This window comes from Crocodylus porosus, unplaced genomic scaffold (assembly GCF_001723895.1).
Source record: "Crocodylus porosus isolate Cpor-Errol unplaced genomic scaffold, CroPor_comp1, whole genome shotgun sequence".
Lineage (NCBI taxonomy): Eukaryota > Metazoa > Chordata > Crocodylia > Crocodylidae > Crocodylus > Crocodylus porosus.
The window spans coordinates 165,928,343-165,938,581 of NW_017728906.1; positions in this window are offsets into that span (position 1 = coordinate 165,928,343).

Below are 10,239 nucleotides of genomic sequence, written 5' to 3' on the forward strand. Positions count from 1 at the left end.
GCAAACAGAGATCTCCTATTCCTTGCTGCCCCTCCCCTTCCCCCCCACCCCCCTGGATGAATTTGTAGGTGGCCACAAGATCATCTTTCAGCCTTCTCTTGAGGAGGCTGAAGAGATTCAGGTCCCTCAAGCTCTCCTCGTAGGGCTTTGCCTGCAGGCCCCTAACCTTACAAGTGGCCCTCCTTTGAACCCTTTCAAGGTTGTCCACATCCCTCTTGAAGTGTGGCACCCAAAACTGGATGCAGTACTCCACCTGTGGCCTGACCAGTGCCGCATAGAGAAGTATCACCTCCCTATACCTGCTAATGCATGATAAAGTGTGGTTAGCTTTACTGATCACTTCATCCCATTGACAACTCATGTTCCTCTTAGTGTCAGCTATGACTCCAAGATCTCTTTCCACTGCTGTGCTGCTGAGAAGGTCATCCCCCAGCCTGTGAGTGTGCTGGTGATTCCTTCTCCCTAGGTGCAGCACTTTGCACTTGTCTTTGTTGAGCTGCATCCTATTCTGTTCTGCCCACTTTTTCAACCTGCCCAGATGCACCTGGATTTGTACACTACCCTCTAGTCTACTAACTTTACCTCATAATTTGGTATCATCCATGAATTTGGACAGAGTGCTTTCCACACCGTCATCCAAGTCACTGATGAAGACATTGAACAGCACAGGTCCAAGGACTGAGCTTTGTGGGACTCCACTACCCACAAGGAGTCCCACAAGCCAATTTGTGACCCCTAAGCCAAGTTGCCACCCACCTGACCATGTAATCATCTATGTCACAGCCACTCAGTTCACTTATGAAAATCGAATAAGATATCATATTGAAGGCCTTCTTCAAATCCAAGTACATGACATCTACCTCAACTCCTGCATCTAAGCAATTTGTGACCTGGTCATAAAAAGAAACAAGGTTAGTCAGTCAGGATCTACCTGCTATGAATCCATGCTGGTTGCCCTTCAGCATTATTTTTCCTGCTGGACTCCCACAAATGTGATCCTTAATAAACTTTTCAAAGTTTTTCCCAAGGATGGAGGTGAGACTGACTGGTCTAAAGTTACCCGGATCCTTCTTCCTCCTGTTCTTGAAAATAGGGACCACACTGGTCCTTTTCCAGTCCTCTGGGACCTGTCCTGAGCACCACGAGTGCTCAAACAGGCACACCAGTGGCTCTGCTATGACATTGGCCAATTCCTTCAGCACCCTTGGATGAAGATCATCTGGGCCTACTGACTTAAACACATCCAGTCCTTCCTAGTGCCTCTTTACCAAGTCGGTGCTAACAGTTGGTGGGCTGGTGTCTCTCTTGTGTCTGTCTATGATCCAGCTGAGAGATTTGTCTTGATCTGTGTTCAGGAATACAGAAGCAAAGAACTCATTAGAGACCTCAGCCTTGTCCCCCACATTTGTCACTAATTGCCCTAATTTGTCCTATAGCAGTCCTATGCTACCCTGAGCCTTCTTTTTACTCCCTATATACCTGAAGAAGGACTTTTTGTTGTCTTTAATTTTTGTTGCCAACCTAAGTTCCATTTCTCCTTTGGTCTTTCTAACTGTTTCCCTGCAAGTGCAGGTCAAGAAGGTATACTGTGCCTTGGTAGCTACCCCCTGCTTCCACAGCCTGTATGCCTCTTTTTTTGCCCCTAGGCTTTCCTGGATTTCCCTGTTCAGCCAAGAGGGTTTCTTGACTCCTTTGCCCCCTTTCCTGTGCCATGGGATTGTCTCCTTCTGCGCCCAAAGGATTGCTCCCTTTAGGAACGACCACCCTTCCTGGACTCCCGTCTCACCAATGCTCCTGTTCTTCAGTGCCTCACTAATTAATCTCCTGAGCACACTGGAGTTGGCCTTTCTGAAGTCTAGCTCTTCAGCCCTGCTGGTTATCTTTCCCACCCTACGCTGGATAGTGTATTTAATCAATTGATGGTCACTCTTCCCTAGGTTACCTTGTGCCTGTAGATCCCCCACCAGGACATCCCCTGTAGCCAATACCAAGTCCAGTAAGGCATTTCCCCCAGTGGGGTCAGATACCTCCTGTGTTAGGTGAAGGCCCTGTATGCAGGTTAAGAACCTATATGAACAGTTAGATCTAGCTGACTGCTCCTTCCAGCAGGTGTCAGGGTAGTTTAGATCACCCATGATAACCATGTTCCTCTGAAAGAATTCCAGGTTCAGCTCACCCTCCTGATGTGGTGGCCTGTAGTAGTCCCCCACTATTGAGTCCCTTTCCCCCTGAGCCCCTTGTATTCTGACCCACAGTACCTCAATTTGCCCCTCCTCTGATCCCATCTTGGTTATGGAAGATGTATATTGCTCCTTAACATAGAGAGCAACCCCCTACCCCTTTTCTCCCTACTTTATCACATCTGTACAGCCTATAGCCCTCAATGCTTACTGCCCAATCATGGGTAGGGCCCCACCAGGTCTCATTTAGCCCAACCTAGTCAAAGTTCTTGTTTGCAAGCAGGAGTGCAAGTTTCTCCTGCTTGTTCCTCATCCTCCTAGCATTAGTATAGATACTTAAGCCCCCGATGGGTGCCCTTGGTGCCCCCCTGTCTTGATGCCCATCAGGCCTCTTAGCACTTCCATGGGTTTTCCAGTGCATGGCTTGTGGTTTGTTGATCTTAGGTTCTCTCTGTCATCTGCATTCGTGTCTCCCAGTGAACCTAGTTTAAAGCCCTGCATGGGAGATCAGTCAACCTGTAAAAGAATAGACTCTTATTTTTCAAAAAGAGGTGAAGACCATCATGTCTCAGGATGCCCCTTTCATGGAAGTGAGGATTGTGGGCAAAGAAGCCAAAACCCGTCCAATGACACCAACTCTGGAGCTGCAGGTTGACTGTTGATGCACATATTGTGATACTGACCACAACCACTGACCAGGAGGACTGACAAGAAGACCATCTGTGGTCCTGTCTTCCTAAGCCTGGCCCCCAGAGCACTGTAGTCACTCATGATATGGCTCAGACTACTCCTGGCTGCATCATTTGTGCCCACATGGGTGAGGACCATGGGATAGTAGTCAGAGGGCCGGATGATGTTGGGAATCCTTGCAGTGATGTCCCAGATCTGTTCTCCATTCAGAGCACCAGGCCTCTCCCGAGGTGATACTATTTCACTTGGTATTAGGTGATGCACTTGCTCTGAAGCTCCCATGATGGGAAAAAGGGGTGGGAAGTGCTTTCTAAGAGGACAACTTTATTTTGGAAGTTGCTCTCTTCCTTAGTCTAAAAGGTTTAGATGGTTTAACAATCAAACCCTATTACGAAGGCTCACCTTCTGACATGAGGAATATTGGCAATTTTTTTATGAAGAACAGAGCTTTTCCCCCCCACATTTTGGCATTATTAAAAGGGCTACTTATTGTAGCATATGGCAGAGATTTAAGTCCCTGGGGTTGCATCCAGGTAAAAGCTACTAGCTACACAATGTAAATTGCAGGGCTGGGACATTAGTTACCAAAATGGCTTTTAATGCTGAAGTCTAGAAACTCTTCTATATTGCTTAATCAAGCAAAAGAAAAGGCATGGCAGGAAACTCTTCATTTAAACAGCTTTAGGATAATTTATTAAATATTTTTGGTATATAAAAATTGTTTCTGGTTTGGATAGTCAGATAATGTATCTAAAATATTTAAAGTTTATGATTTATCAAGAAGGCTAATGAACTCCAGTGTATATTTTGTGCTTGAAATGCTGCCTTTCACCTACATTGACAAGTAATAATTAATAAAAAAAACCCTCCAAAGACTTTTCCAAACCACTGCAGATGGACTAGCCCATACTAACACAAAAAGGTAATTTTATTCAAAGACCGTCTAAGCAATTAACAGGAATACTTGCAAGAAAAAGAATCACTCACAAGTGGAGTTGTGATAGATCAGTTCCTAGATTCAGAAAATGAATACTACTCTTCCTGAAATGCTGGCAAAATGTGTTTTGCCACTGATTATCCAAAGTAAGTCTGCTTCTGTGTTGTTCCAGTTTAATTAACTGAAAAAAGTGTAATTATTAGTGGGCTCTCTGATAGAGCAAAAGAAGAAATGTGTTTCTCAGCAATCAACTTGCAGACAAATACAAAAAAAAGTTCTGTTTGTGCTGGAAAAAAGCAACCCCCTCCTGCTACATTATTCCATTGATCTAAAACATTTACATCTCCTTTGTTAACTAGTTTTCAGTAGAAAATTCATAATCATTTTGGAACTTCATTACAATTGCACCTCAACAAGCTGTTCTGTGTGGAACTGCAATTTATTTCACAGATGGGAAAAAAAAATCTGTTTTTTCAAACTTAAGTCTGTCATACATCAAAGCTGTCAGCCTTTTCATGGAAATGCATGGCTTTTATGATTCATTGTAAGTAACTCAAATTCATTTTACTGAAGAGAAATGCTGTACAATGAATGAAAGAAGAACTGCACATTACAGTATTCCTGAGGTGGATATTAAATCCTTTTATAAAACAGAAAAATCAACAGTAAACAAATAAATGTACTTCATAAAATCTACTGTTAGGTATTTATCATGCATGTTTGGTTTCCTAGGATGAATACATTTACCTTGAAAAGAGTGGACATTTGAGGGGATTTCTTCTCTTCAGAAATTTTAAAATAATTTTAATGATAATTCTGAACATTCCTGTAGTTACAGTAACAATGGTATTCTGGGCTGGATATATCCCCATGTTGTTGTACTGAGTCCATTTCTGAACCAAAGGAAAAAGAGTCACTATCAAGAAATACCTTAAAGTTATGATTATGTTCACATTACTTCATTTGAATGTTTAAATAAAAAACCCCAACAGTAGCACAAAGTCTGTGCAACTGCCAAATGATATTTGTTTCTAAAACATGTTTTTGGTCTTCCCTTTTCCTCTCTCTTGTTAAGCACCTCCTTCCCACGCTTCAGAAAGTGCCCTACTGAACTTATAGCAAGCAAAAGGTGTCAGTTTGCCTGGCCCAACCAGATTAGATTTTCAGTTAAGTGGAGGACAAAGAGTAAGGCCAGCATAATACATGTTTTCTCAAACTACACTAGCACCCATGAACACTAATCAAGAGACAAGAACACTAAGAAAGAAATTCAGTTATTAGCCTCATTAAGTTATTGGCACATTGGCTGGCACTTACAGGGTAGTTCCAGCTCCATCCATGTTGTGGTACAGCCTGAGCATCTCATAAACACTAGAGAATGTACCTTCAGACAGAGTGACCTCTCTCTACGTACCTCTGAAGTATTATTGTTATCCCTACCACTAGAGAACTAAGGCAGAGATGGATTTACTCTAGGAACTGGATCTGAACCTAAAAGAAACCATGCGAGTCCAATCCAGTGCTCTTCCTGCAAAGCAATCTTTCCTCTCTCCTCAGGCAATGGAGTTTTGTGATGATGAGACAGACCATGGTGCACCAGACTATGAAATGCTTTTCATGTAAGTTACTGAAAAGCTGTCAGATGGTAATGAACTTTTGCTTTTCCTTCTGCAAATGTTGCATTTGCAATGAACTGTAAAGCAGTTGTTCAAAGGAGGTGGGACAATGGTCAATAATCATGTATTGTTCTCTTAAGGTAGGTCCTTATTAGTTAGTACTAGTAGAGATGGCTGATTTACTCATTGTGAATAACCATTTCAATAAAATCAGTATTTTTCATCAAATCAACCCAATTGCATCATTTAAACTGTTTAATTGACTGCAGATTTTGCTCTTTGCTCCAAGAGAGGAGTATAAACCCTATACCGGACAATAAAACCTTAACCAGTCTGAACTGAATTAGCCTCTTGTTGCACTGGAAGTTTGTGCCAATTGAGTATCAAACCCAACTGGGAAGGAGCACAGGCAGTAGAGAGAGAAAAAAAAAAATCTTAAGGGTAGTAGTTTCTTTGAAGAAAGGTTCTATAAATGACTGGACTGGTGTTAGTGTTTGTGCAGGCTAGTGTTAGAAAAAGCTGCAAGACTTCAGGAAGGCAATGCTTCAAGTCACCCTCCTACAGAAGAATGGGGGACTGTAGAAAAGTCGAGATGGTCTAAAGGTGAGCTTGAGACAGGCTAAAGTGTTCTGTTTTGTAGAGCTTTTGGGGTTCTGCTGGCAATTGCCATTTTGAAAGATTAGGACTAAAGAGTAGTTTTGGAGGGACAGAAAAGACTGCAGGGAGGATTGCTATTGTATGGGACAGAGGCACATAACAATCAGTCAGTAGCAGTTCTTATTAGGGCTGTGCAAAACAGCACCATTCCGTTTCAACAAAAAAGCATTTTGTTTCAAATTTCATTTAGTTTATAGACTATAATGGGGAAGCTTGAAATAGCCTATAACTGTCATTCCTGGCCTGATTTGGATGAAACTTGCAGGAATGGTAGCCCCTTCTGAGATAGATTCAGGGGTTTTGCGGAAACAGCACCTCAAAATTTTGGAAGCAAACTCATGTCACATGTACATATTAAGCCACAGTGGGGTCAAAACTGCAGGCATGCTAGCCCCTGCTGAGACCACAAAGCCTGCTAAGTTTCAAGGAGATAGATGCAGGGGTTTGGGGGAAACTGCACCTCAAGCTGTGGACAAGCAAAACTTGTGACATGGGCAACACTGTGTGTGTTAAGGCGCAGCAGGGTGAAAGCTGCAGGCTTGCTAGCCCCTGCTGAGGCCATGAAGCCTGCCGGCTGTCGAGGAAATTGAGCCAGGGGCTTCTGGGTTCTGAGGCCCTGCACTTATGGCTGCTGACAGGCAAAACTCGTGTCATGGTTGCTTGTGGGACTGTCTGTCTTGGGGCACGGGGGGGTGAAAGCTGCAGGCCTCCTAGCCCCTGCTGCAGCCACGAAGCCGGCCAGCTGTCAAGGAGATAGGTGCAGGGGGAATCTGGGTTCTGGGGCCCTGCACCCCTAGTGGCTGACAGGCAAAACTGGAGCACACAGCTCAGTACCTGACACCAAGGCAGAACACAGGGCAGTTCAAACAATGCTGCCTTTTATGCAATTTTTCCATCCTTCCCCCAGAGCACTGGGGTTGGAAGAGACCTCAGGGAAGGATGACAGTCACTGGCCAGCTACACAGTCAATAATGAGAGCACTCCTTCCTTCCCCTTCCCCCTCCCTCTCCTTACTTTAGTTTCTGTTTTCCTGCAGGCAACCTAGCTTGAGCTTCAAAACTCGAAACTTGCCGTGTTTCATTTCAAGGCTGTTTCATTTTGATTTCACTGTTTTGAGCTCAAAATGAGTCGAAACAGTGTTGAAACGAAACTGCTGGTGAAATTTTGCACAGCCCTAGTTCTTATCTGTTGCTCTCTAGCAGAAGCGACAACCACAGACACAGAACACCTGGTCTCGGTCTGGCCTTTGTATTGTGTCTCAATGGTCTAAAGGTGGGATGGTAGGTCTTCAGCAGCCTCCACTCGTCCATACCCTTGCCTAGGCGTACACATTCAAGGTCTTGGTGTGATGGTCACAGGACTCCATACAAGTGGATTCATTGGACACCTGACTAGACCTCTTACATGTAAATCGTGATGCAAAGGATCAATGGTTGCCTACTCAACTATTTCTATTTGCATAAAGTCCTTTACAGTAGGGGAACTGTGCGAGTAGAAGCAGAGCTTGACTGGAGTTTGTTGAACTGGCAGCACAGAAATAGGCTGGGGTTGTTTGTTGTTTTCCTCTCCACATCCCTCCAAAAGGAAATGCAGCCTGGACTGTATGTTCTTTTCTGAGACAGACAGCACATGCTCAGAAAGCCCCTTGGGAGCTTCTATATGAAACCTGTTGTACCATTATTCATACAAAGCCACAATAAATGAAATCACCTATATTTGTTATGAAACAACTGTATTTGGTAGTGTCCATGTAGTAACAAGATTAGGGTTCCGGTGTGCTTGAAGCAGACTGCAAATAGAAGCCTAGGACTAGGAGGGTCCTGCAGGAACAATGCCACAGTCTTTTTCACAAATGTATCAAGATGTATCTCAAGGTTGCTAAGATTGCTGTCTCCAAATACTTCATTGCAAAAGAGGCTCCAGATCTTACTCCCTTGACAGCTGGCAATCTAATTTCCAGTCTAAATTAATTCACAGCCAGTTTCTCTCTCTGTGTTCTTGTGTCAACAATGTCCTTTAGCTTGAACAGCTGCTTTTCCTACCCTGGTTCTTCCCTTCCCCAACCCTACCATATTATATGCAGTAATCACATTCCCCTCTCAGTCTTCATTTTGCTAGGCTAAACAAGCCAAGCCCTTCTAGTTTCCTCTTGGAAGACAGGCACTCCATTCCTCTGATCATCCCAGTAGACCTTCTCTGCATCTGTGAAAGTCTCTGCCCTAAGCAATGCTGACTTGCTGATATGTCATTCCACTACAGTTAGACGAAGTTACTGGGTGACAGCTTTCTCCTCACCTTAATTTTCCTTCGGAAACCAAAGAGAGTAGTTTTCATTCTAGCTACGATTGCTGTAACAGGAAAGAGAGCCAGCCAGAAGCACAATTAGCAATTTTTGCCCCCTAGGCAAAACTATGTTGGAAAGTTAGTGGTAGTGAAGGTTGTGTGCCAGAGAGCTGGGGGAGGAGGGATCAGGTTTTTACCTACCCCAGGGACTCAAAGCCCTGAGCTGCTGCTGCTGTAGTGTGGTCTGCCCATTCTGGCCGCTGCTGCTGTTACTGCAGTAGGATGTCATACCTGCACCTGGTTGCTGCTGCTGCCGCCATAGAATAGGCATCCTGACACCTAGGGCTGTTGTTCTGATCACTGTCACTGAGTTATGCTACCAAAGCCAGTTTTTCTGCAGTAAGGATCTTCCCCTCATCCCTCCTCAGCAACAAGCATTTTACAAGATAGATTGACATTTTTAAATGCATCTCTTCCTGCTGTCCCCTGGGCATTTAAGGGTTCATCTAGGCTACAAATCTTAACAGTTATGAAATCAAATGAGAGAGAAGTACTGTCATTGTGGGAGAAAGTTAATTCTATTCCAATAATATCAGAGAATAACATTTTCAGACAGGCAAAAAGCACCTGAGTGACCTGGTAGACTTGATGAAGAGGTCTGCTCAAGATTCAGGTGCACTCAGAAAGCAAACAAGAGCCTTAGGGATGCTAAAGGAATTGACCATAATATAGAAAATATTACTGTGCCAGCATATCAATAGGTGGAGCAGACTCGCATGAAATATGGTGCATATAACTATTACAAAAATTGGACAAGACAAATTTGGGACAGGTTTAGAGAATGGCTATGAAATGGAAAAACTTATTGAAGCCAGATTAATACTATTGACAGTAGAAAAGCAATTGAATAAGAAGGAATATGAGAAATTTGTAAAAAAAAAAAAGGAAAAAAGGATGGTTCAGAGAAGGTAGATCAGGAATTACTGTTCTCATTGTGTTACAGAACAGGGACAAAGAGACATTAGAAAACACAGGTGCAAAACTACTGAAGGGTAGCACTTTTCCTCATACTTGTACCATGGAACTCGTTGCCATGGAAATTGAGACTAAGACCTTAAATAAGTAAGGGTCAGACATTTACATAAACAAGAGAGTTCAGAATTACAATGATTAACAAATATTTTGGAAGAGAAATTGAATCTTACGCTTCATAGTTTAACCCAATCTATGAGCAACCAATTGAGGGAGGACTGGGAGATTGAAGGTTTCTACATCATCCACTGAAGCACCTATAGATCAGTGTCAGAGACAAGACACTGAACTGCATGGACCACCTATTTGATCCAGCATGGTATGTCTATATGCCTGTTCCCATATTTCTATGTCTTAACTAGCTAGGCTTTTAGTGCAGGTCAGGTATAAATCAGCTATGACACCTAGGGTGCCTTTGTTTGCTCTTAAAAAAAACCTGCTTAAACAAATTAAAAAGGATCCATTTATTGATGAGGATCATTGTTATGCTGTGCTGGATGATGGCCAGTAGGAATGTAATATGGTCTGAGATGGTAAACTTTTGCTTATGCATCCCCCACCCCCCATGTTAAAGTTTTAACATGCTTAACAGTTTTAAGGGCAAGATGACATCTAGCAATGAAATGTACCTTTCTAGATCCTTGTGCCTTATCTTCATACACAGATTGTATTTCTTTTTGCTTTGCAGAGAGGAAGCTAACACACACACATGGGTGCCAACACCAGAGCAGTTTAGGTTTAGCTGCTGCATGGGCTCACTGCTGGAGAAAGAACCCTTCCTTACCATTCCAGATCACCTTTTAGCCTCCTGTTATTTGTTGTGTACTAGTAGCTCTGGCTTTGC